Consider the following 10,488-nt stretch of genomic DNA (forward strand, 5'->3'; position numbering starts at 1 on the left):
TAGTTTTAATTACAGTATTTTCACCTCTTTAATATTTCATTTAGCTTATAGACAACCCATTTGATTGTTAATACTTTTAAGTTGTTTGGTAATTGTTTTGCCTATTTTTCTATTTTGGAATCCCTGTGGAGACGATCTATTTATCACTGTATTACTTGTGTGATTATGTGCACTTGCGTATTTAAATCAATTAAAATTTATCACGACAAGCTTTTGGCGTCGTTGCCGAGGATTTGAATTAGAAATCTGTGTAATATCAATTACTTGCATTTTATTTTTTCTTTGTTGAGCTGACCTTCTTTCCTTGCTCTTGTGTTTTCTTTGGTGATCTACTGTATGAATGAGCAAGAAGACATTGAACTATCTCCTATTGACACTGAGATTGAACAAACAGTTAGAAGAAGACTAAGTGAACAACAGGCTCAAAATCGCCTTAATATGGCTGAAGAGGTTGAAGGAGTTGAAGGTGCTAATATGTCGCTAACGCGATTGTTATGGCTGATGATAGAGAGAGAGAGCCATACGGGAGTATGCTACCCCTATGTTCAATGAGCTCAATTCGGGTATTGTTAGGCCTGAAATTCAAGAACCCAATTCGAGTTAAAGCTAGTGATGTTCCAAATGTTGCAAACATTGGGTCAATTTAGTGGGATGCCTACTAAGGATCCTCATCTTCATCTTCGTTAATTTTTTGAGGTGAACGATTCTTTCGAGCTACATGGAGTGAGTGATGAGGCCCTAAGATTGAAATTGTTCCCTTTCCCTTTGAGGTATCGAGCTAGAGCTTGGCTCAACACCCTTCCTCCCGACTCGGTGAATACATGGAATGAGTTGGCTGAAAATTCTTGATGAAGTACTTTCCTCCTACAAAAAAATTCCAAGTTTCGTAATGAAATCATGTCTTTTTAGCAGCTGGAAGATGAATACTTTTGTGAAGCTTGGGAGAGATTTAAGGAGTTATTGAGGACATAATTCTTCCACTCGCATGGTGTTGGATGCTTCAGCTAATGGCGCTATTCTCTCTAAGTCCTACAGAAACCTATGATATTTTGGAAAGGATAGGTAGCAACAATTACCAATGGTCCAATGCTAGAGCCTCAACAAGTTGAAAAATGGCTGGTGTACTTGAAGTGGATGCATTGGCAACTTTGACCGCTCATGTTTCTTCAATGACTAACCTTCTCAAGAACATGAGTTTGGGGGGAATGGTACAACCAGTTGCTATGGGACAAGTTGCTGATGTGTCTTGTGTGTATTGTGGAGATGGGCACACATTTGAGAGTTTCCTTCAAATCCCACTTTGGTTTGTTATGTGGGGAATCAAAATGCCAACCATAATAACCCATACTCGAACTCTTATAATCTGAGGTGGAAGAAGCATCCAAAACAAGCCTACATATCCACTGGAGTTTTCTCAACAACAACCCAGAGCTCAACCACCTCCTCCTCAATTGTCTCAATCAAACTCTTTTGAGAGTTTAATTAAAGAATATATGCCCAAGAATGATGCTTTGATTCAGAGCCAAGCGACATCCTTAAGGAACCTAGAGATTCAAGTGGGGCAGCTAGCTAATGAGCTACGAAATAGACCACAAGGCACCTTGCCTAGTGATACCAAAAATCCAAGGAGAGATGGTAAGGAGCATTGCAAGGCGGTTACCTTGAGGAGTGGTTAAAATCTTGAATTTACTGAGGATAATTCTACGAGCAACAACGAGCCCACTTCAATCCAAATTAGTGTGGAAAAGGAAGACAGAGTTGTAAGTTTGAAAATTAAATGCTAAACCTAAAGCAATTGCTGCAGCAATTCCTCAGCAAAATGTAACAGAGAAGCCTATGAGCAAGCCACCTCCACCATTTCCTCAGTGACTTCAAAAGCAGCAGCAAGATGGTAAATTCTAAAGATTTTTAGATGTTTTGAAACAACTTCACATTAATATACCGTTGGTGGAAGTTTTGGAGCAAATGCCCAACTATATGAAGTTTTTGAAAGATATTTTAACCAAGAAGAGGAGACTTGGAGAATTTGAAACAGTGGCTTTGACTGAAGGTTGTAGCTCTATATTCAAGAATAAAATTCCTCTTAAATTGAAAGACCCGAACAACTTTACAATTCCTTGTTCTACTAGTGGTAGAGATGTTGGTAGAGTACTTTGTGACTTGGGGGCTAGTATCAATTTGATGCCCATGTCAATTTTCAAGAAGTTGGGAATTGGAGAAGCAAGGCCAACCATAGTCAATTTGCAACTAGCAGATTGTTCTATGGCACACCCAGAAGGAAAAATTGAGGATGTTCTAGTGCAAGATGATAAATTCATTTTTCTGGCCAATTTCATCATTCTTAATTATGAAGCAAATAAAGATGTTCCTATTATCTTGGGTAGGCCATTTCTAGCAACCGGGAGGACTTTGATTGATGTACAAAAAGGGGAGCTTACTATGAGGGTGAATGACAAATAAGTGACTATTAATGTGTTCAATGTTATGAAGTTCCTAGATGAGATTGAGGAATGCTCTCAGCTGAGTGTAATTGAGTCAATTTCGTTGAAAAATTCCACAAGGATGCTTTTAAAGAAGGAATAGGGGTGAGGTCAGTTGAAGAGCTTGAAGACTTAAGTAAAGAGGAAGAAAACCAAGTGACATGGGTGGAGTCAAAGCAGCCCTTTACTAAATTTAGGAGGCCTTTTGAGTCCTCAGACTTGTCGGAAGGGAATTTTAAGCCTGCTAAGCCCTTTATTCAAGAGCCACCAAAGTTAGAGTTGAAGCTTTTGCCTAATCATTTGAACTATGCCTATTTGAGAGATAATGAGACTTTGCCTGTGATTATTTCAGCCATGTTAGGAGCTGAAATAGAGCGGTTGTTACTGGATGTTTTGAGGAGATACATTAGGGCCATTGGCTGGACCATGGCGGATATCAAGGGTATAGGTCCCTCATTTTGTATGCATAAAATTCTGTTGGAAGATTTTTGTAATAATTCTAGTGAGCAGCAGCGAAGGCTTAATCCTATCATGAAGGAAATGGTTAGAAAATAGATAATTAAATGGCTCGATTCAGCCTAATTCAATGGGTTCCTAAGAAAGGTGGAGTCCCGGTGGTGGCTAATGAAAACAATGAGTTGATTCCCACAAGAACAGTGACGGGGTGGTGTGTTTGTATGGACTACCAAAAGATGAATAAGGCTACTCGGAAAGACCACTTCCCGATGTCATTCATTGATCAAATGTTTGATCAGTTGGCGAGAAAGGAGTTTTATTGTTTTCTTGATGGGTATTCAGGCTATAATCAGATTTCCATTGCGCCATGGAGAGAAGACTACCTTCACTTGACCTTATGGCACTTTTGCCATTAAAATGAGGTTGTTTGGGTTGTGCAATGCTCCTACCACTTTCCAATGTTGTATGATGGCAATTTTTCAGATATGGTGGAAAAGTCTATTGAAGTCTTCATGGACGATTTTTCAGTATTTGGTGAGTCCTTTGACAGTTGTTTGGCTAACTTGGAACAAGTCTTTGCGAGATGTTAAGAAACAAACTTGGTACTCAATTGGGAAAAATGACATTTCATGGTACAAGAAGGCATTGTTTTGCGCCATAAAATTTCTAACAAGGGCATATAAGTGGATAGAGCAAAGCTTAAAGTCATTGAAAAATTACCACCACCTACTACAGTCAATGGGATTAGAAGATTTTTGGGGCTCGCGGGCTTCTATAGGAGGTTGATAAATGATTTTTCAAAGATCTCCAAGCCCATTTGTTCCTTACTTGAGCAAAATCGAGTGTTTGAGTTCACTAAGGAGTGTCAAGAAGCATTTGTGACTTCGAAGAAAGCTCTTATCGATGCGAACGTGTTGGAAATATTTCAGCAAGGAGTGAAATGCCTTTGAATTGCATCCTTGAAGTGGAATTGTTCGATGTTTGGGGAATCGATTTCATGGGGCCATTCCCACCATCATTTGAAAATTTGCATATCTTGGTGGTGGTTGACTATGTCTCTAAGTGGGTTGAAGCAGTTGCAAGTCCTACTAATGATTCCAAGGTGGTCATGAAGTTCTTACATAAGCATGTTTTCACCTTCTTTGGCACTCCAGAGGTGCTTATAAGTTATGAAGGCACCCACTTTGTGAACAAGATTTTGGTAGCTTTGTTAGCCAAATATAGTGTAAAACACAAGATTGCCACAACCTACCATCCTCAAACAAATGGTCAAGTGGAGATATCCAATAGAGAGATCAAGGTAATCCTAGAGAAAGTGGTGAATCCTAGTAGAAGGGATTGGTCTCAGCGATTGGATGATGTTCTTTGGGCTTATAGAACGGATTTCAAAATTCCTTTGGGAATGTCGCCGTATCGTTTGGGTTTTGGGAAAGGTTTCCATTTTCCTGTTGAGTTGGAGCATGAGGCATATTGGACCACTAGAAAGTTGAATATGGATCTCTAAGCTATTGGAGAAGCTCGTAAGTTACAATTAAATGAGCTTGAAGAGATGAGGTTTTTCTCCTATGAAAATGCTAAGCTGTACAAGGAGAAAACTAAGAGGTGGCATGACCAGAAAACTCAAGCTTGAGTATTTGAGAAGGGGCAGAAAGTGTTACTCTTCAACTCGCGCTTGAAGTTGTTTCCTGGAAAATTGAAGTCCCGCTGGTCAGGCCCATTCACCTTGGTGAAAGTTTATCCCTTTGGAGTAGTTAAAGTTCGAGAAGATCAATCCGAAAGGGAATTTAAAGTGAATGGGCAGCGCTTAAAACATTATTGGGGAGGTGAGGTCAATCGCGAGACCACCTCCATCACTTTAGAGGATCCTTAAGGTCGTTGTTAATTTCGGTTGTCAAGTGATTCAGACACTAATTATAAGACAACCCAAAAAGGAAGAGGTGTAAAATAATATGTATATAAAAAAACAAAATATAAATATATATATATAAAATATAATATGTAAATAAATATATATATAAGCAGTTGTTGTTCTTCTAATTTCTTTTAGTTCTTTAGTTTTGCTAGTTTAATTTAATGTGGTTATGTTGTTTTTAGAAGTGATATTACTTTTGTTCTTGTGTTTCAGGGATTACAAGGTGAAAGAATTGGCATTCTGGAAGTCAATCTGGGTTTGATGATTTTGCGAATATTTTGCTTCAGAAAACAGGGAGCAAAAATTTCTGAAAAATGGAGGGGTTACATCAAATTTTGGTTGCTAAAGCAAAATGGTGGAATTTTTGGGCAGGCACAATCAGAGGCGTGGTTTCTTTTAGGAAAAAAAAAACAAAACAAAACTATAATATATATAATAGCAGCAACATATATATCGTATACAAAATATATATATACAACCCCAAATCCCCTATTTACCCTCACCCGATTCTTCCATTTTGTTCATGCCCTATTTCATTTCTCCAGCCACCATCCCCGAGAACATTCCCCATCACCACCATCATCATCTCCCTTCACCCCTCGAGTGAACAGTCTGTTGGAAATGTGCCTTGAAAGCATATGTAGTAGACATTGTTTTTATGAAATAAATAAGTGAATTGAATTTGTTATGCATATATTTTATGGACTATATGTAGAGTCCAAGAACTTTACTTAGCTAGTTAGATAGTAGTATTATAGTATTTATAGTATTATCTTTATGACTGTGGATTTTTGGTTCAAACCGGGAATTATTTGGACACTCATAGTAGTACTTGTAGATTTTCTAAGTTTAACCTATAGTTTAAGAATATTGATGTTAACCTAAGGTTTGATTAATATGACTGATATTGAGGATAATATTTATTATACTATAAGGTTTAGACAACAACCAATAGGATTTTAAGCACATGTTATGAATGGGTGATTAAGGATTAAGTATTTTGAGGATTAAATTTAATAAAGGTAAAGTTTGAATGCTCTAAGGTCAGTCGGCAGCTTTGAATACGTTTAAGGGCTTAGTCAAAGTTGTTTACTCCATTCAAACTTAGCTAAAAATGTGTAATTTTGTGTTTAAATAATCAGTGTGTGCCGATATATCACAGCTATAGGGTGCGATATATCGCAGCACGTAGATACGGAAAACACGAAACGATGCACGACAGCCTCGGGCATACTGGCCCAGGCGATATATCGCCCCTCTCAGATTATTTTGAAAGATTTTGAATTCTTTTTCCATTCAGCCATTCAACCTCTTGATAAGTCCAACACCTTTTTGAACGAGTCTTAAGCCTCTGCTGAACGATTATTCAAATTATTTTCACCTAAAAAGTCATTATTTTTATTCAAGTGAAATTAAGATCCTTTCATTCCTAAACTCTATAAATAGGACCTAGTACCCAGCCATTATTCACCTTTTACTCTAAGTTCAGAGGCTGCAAGTTGCTATGTATGTTTGTATAAGCAAAATCCACATTAAAAAGTGTTATGATATGTATGTTTGTAGGTTTGGGCATATCATAACACTTTTTACTATGTATAAGCAAAATCCACAGTAAAATGTGTTATGATATGTATGTTTGTAGGCTTGGGCATATGACCCATATGACTAACAAGACCTCAAATAGAATATGGGCATATGACCTACTTAGCTAGTAGGACCCCACTAATCTCATGGGCATATGACTTGTTTAGTCTATGGGACCCCAAGTAATAATGGCCATTATAGTATGTGTATGATATAGTGTTATGCTAAGTTTTTATGTTTCTTATGAAATTTATGTATATGACCTATGTGTTAGATTTTTCCTTGCTGGGCATTAGGCTCATTCCTTTTTGTTTTTATGTGCAGGAAAATAGCTATAGTGGCGGTAAGATTTGTGGATGCTTGGGGAATGTGTATCGGTGGTGAATGGAGTCAAGGAGTCGAGAGTTCGATTTTCGAGGATGTAGTCTTGTTTTACCTTTTTATGGTTTTACATGTATTTTTCCGCACTTTCTATGTAACTCCTTTTCACTTAAAATTATGTTTTGTTTTAAAGATAATGGGATCCCATATCCTACTTATTTTATGAAAGTAACTCTTATTTCTACAAGTTTCCAATATAGTTATGGTATTTTCGCAAATGTATTTTCCAATTAAGTTATGGTATGTATAGTTTCGTTAATGGTACAAAAGTCTAGAGTAGTGGGTCATTACAGTTGGTATCAGAGCAACGGTTCCTTCGCATGAAGTTCTCCTCGATACACACACTCAAAAGCTCCGAATCTGACCGCCAAGTAAGTATTTAAGTTATGGTTATTTTGCTTATGTGTATAGCTAACAACTTTAGTGTTTATGTTTTCAGTTAAGTATGAACGGAGCTCTAACCTATGAGGATATCCGAGCCATTAAGGCTTTAAAGAGAATAAGGGAACCAAGGAACACCGTAGGAACACTAGAGAAAATCACTCGGAGATTGATCTTGTTCCACAAAGAGATAGGTTACCTTCAAGAGTCTAAGCAAATCATGATGAGAGCTGCAAAACAATATGCCCTAGTAATTAGGCTTTTAAAAGATTTTCCTTCAATAATTTTAACTTTAGAAGAAATATGGGAGACTATAAATAATGATGATGACTTACAAGTAGCCCTAAGATATTATTCTCTCATACTTAAGTTCACCTATGATTTAGAGTTTCAATTCACTAATGAACAACAACATAGGATCTTCTTGAATCTTCCCCGAGGAAATTTTGAGGCTCAAGACAATGATGATTATGAGGAGATAGATGACGATATGCTAGATGAAGGATCGGATGTAGAAGATCCCGATTTTTAGAATAGTAGTTTTCATTTGTTTGTTTGTTTGTTTTATTTATTTCTTTATTTTATGATTGTAATAAGTGAAAATCTATTTCCAAATGAATAACATGCTATTTTATTATCACGTATGATTTTGATTTTTTTTTTCGCAATCATAATAAGTAATAAATAAAATGAATAATGACTAAGTTCGGTGAGGGTGGATACAAATCAATGAACCAAGTTTCCTTATTGAGAGTTAGGGGGCCATAGTAGTGGGAACGATTTTACTGATCCCAGCCCTCCCTCAATATGGTTAACTTTGGAACAAAGATAAGTTTCAAGCCTGAGAATTAAGTCATATAGGATGATTAGAAACACACTTAGAAAGTAAAGATGACTTGTTTTTCTAAGTATAGAAACCCACTCTAAAATAAATAAAGACTTATATAACTTTTCATAAGAAGTCATAATAAATAGGTCCGAGATATGTTTGTTTTAGAATAAGTTTTGCTTTAGAGCCTATTAGGGTAAGTTCTAACATGTTCTCGACTGTTAGAACTTTTGGTGAAGATGTCGCTCCGAAGATCTGCACGCACCAACGGAAACGCCTCCAACGATGTTCCAGCGACCAATGAAGTCCCTCCAGTTCGCAGAAGAGGAGTGTGTGCTACTACTAGCCGCAACGCGCCGGCACCACCAGCTGACAACGCTGCGGAGATTGCCAGACTGCGACAGCAAGTCGAGGAAAATTTTGCAGCAACAACACCAACAAGCTCAAACTCAGCCTCAGCCTTCGGCGCAGCCGCAACCACCGCAAATGGCCCCAGCACCCCAACAAGTTGGTCCATATGGGGGATGGCCAGTGACGAACTACGCGCCATATCCAGTACCGAACATGGAGCCAGTGTATGAGAGGTTCCGCAAGCAGCACGCTCCAAACTTTGAAAGGACTACATACCCCTTTGAGGCAGAAGAGTGGCTAAGGAACGTGGAGCCGATTCTTACGCACATGAATCTCAATAATGCGGACCGCATATCCTGCATCTTGTCATTACTCAAGAAGGATGCCAGAATATGGTGGGACTTAGTTCAGCAGACTAACGATGTCGTCACCATGATATGGACAAGATTTGTGGAGCTGTTCCACAAGAAGTATTAGACCTCGGCAGTCATCGCTAATGGTAGTAGAATATGCTTGTCAGTTTGACAGATTAGCCAAGTTTGCACCAGGAGTTGGTTCCAACTAACTTTATGAGGGTGACCAAGTTCGTTAGAGGACTTAGACCAAAGATGGAATTAGGGGTTAAGCTAGCAAACCCGGGAAATACTACCTATGGCAATGTTCTAGAAATGGCAATAGAAGTAAAAAGGATTCAAATGAATGTTAGTAAGGAGAAGAGGGATTAAACGATGGTTCCAGACCAAAGTCTTTGCCTTGACCCAGGGAGGAACCCATGCTAGTAACAAGCATTTACATGTCAGATCCTATCCTCGATAGTATATGTTCTAGTATCGCTTGATTTGGTAGCAATATACTCGTATATCTCGTTAGGAATGATAGAAAAACTAGACAAACCTTGTGAAAGATTTAGAACTAGGTTTGTAACTGAGTTGCCTTTGGGCAAAGTAGTTCTATCATCACGGATAGCACGAGGCGTATCGATCAAGATTGAGGACATAGAACTAGAAGGAGACCTGATAGAGCTAGTGATCAAGGACTTCGACGTAATACTAGGCATGGATTGGCTAGCATGGCATGGTGCAACGATCGACTGCAAACACAAGAAGGTGATGTTCGAGACTCCTGACGGCCAGAAACTATGCTTCATGGGACAAGCTTCAGGATTACGCACCCCGTTAGTATCATCTCTCAAAGCTCAACGAATGATGGAGAAAGGATGTCAAGCGTTCTTAGCCAGCATCACGAATGTGGAGAAGGAGACATCACTTAAGGTTGGAGATGTTCAAGTTATACAAGAATTTCCAGAAGTATTTCCCGATGACTTGCCAGGATTGCCGCCAAATCGAGAAATAGACTTCACGATAGAATTAGTACCAGGCACCGAGCCTATCTCTAAGGCACCATACCGGATGGCACCTACGGAACTCAAGGAGTTAAAGACGGAGCTACAAAAACTCCTAGACTTGGGTTTTATTAGGCCAAGCCATTCACCATAGGGAGCTCCGGTACTATAAGTGAAGAAGAAGGACGGAAGTATGCGGATGTGTATAGACTATCGTGAGCTGAACAAAGGTAACAATTAAGAACAAGTACCCGCTACCTTGGATTGACGATTTGTTTGATCAACTCCAAGGCGCGACTGTATTTTCAAAAATAGATTAACGGTCCGGGTATCATCAGCACAAGGTAAAGGGAGAAGATATTCCTAAGACAGCCTTTAGGACTCGTTATGGACATTACGAGTTCTTGGTTATGTCTTTTGGTCTTACTAACGCACCAGCCACGTTTATGGACTTAATGAATAGGGTTCTCAAAGACTACTTGGATAAATTCGTCGTTGTGTTTATCGACGACATTTTAATATACTCCAAGAATGAAGTAGAGCACGAGGAACATTTGAGGCTGATTTTGACGCGATTAAAGGAGCATCAACTCTACGCAAAGTTCACGAAATGCGAGTTTTGGCTTTCGCAAGTGGCGTTCCTCGGGTACATTATATCGAAAGATGGATTTGCAGTAGACCCATCAAAGGTAGAAGTCGTGAAGGATTGGCCCAGACCAAAGAACGCATATGAAGTAAGAAGCTTCCTAGGACTAGCAGGTTATTATAGGAA

General features: G+C 38.7%; 1 pseudogene; it reads right to left on the bottom strand.

Annotated features, from left to right (window-relative positions):
• Positions 1 to 879: 879 nt before the first annotated feature.
• Positions 880 to 970, bottom strand: LOC133828316 (small nucleolar RNA R71; annotated as a pseudogene).
• Positions 971 to 10,488: the final 9,518 nt, after the last annotated feature.

This window comes from Humulus lupulus, chromosome 3 (genome assembly GCF_963169125.1).
Source record: "Humulus lupulus chromosome 3, drHumLupu1.1, whole genome shotgun sequence".
Classification (NCBI taxonomy): Eukaryota; Viridiplantae; Streptophyta; class Magnoliopsida; order Rosales; family Cannabaceae; genus Humulus; species Humulus lupulus.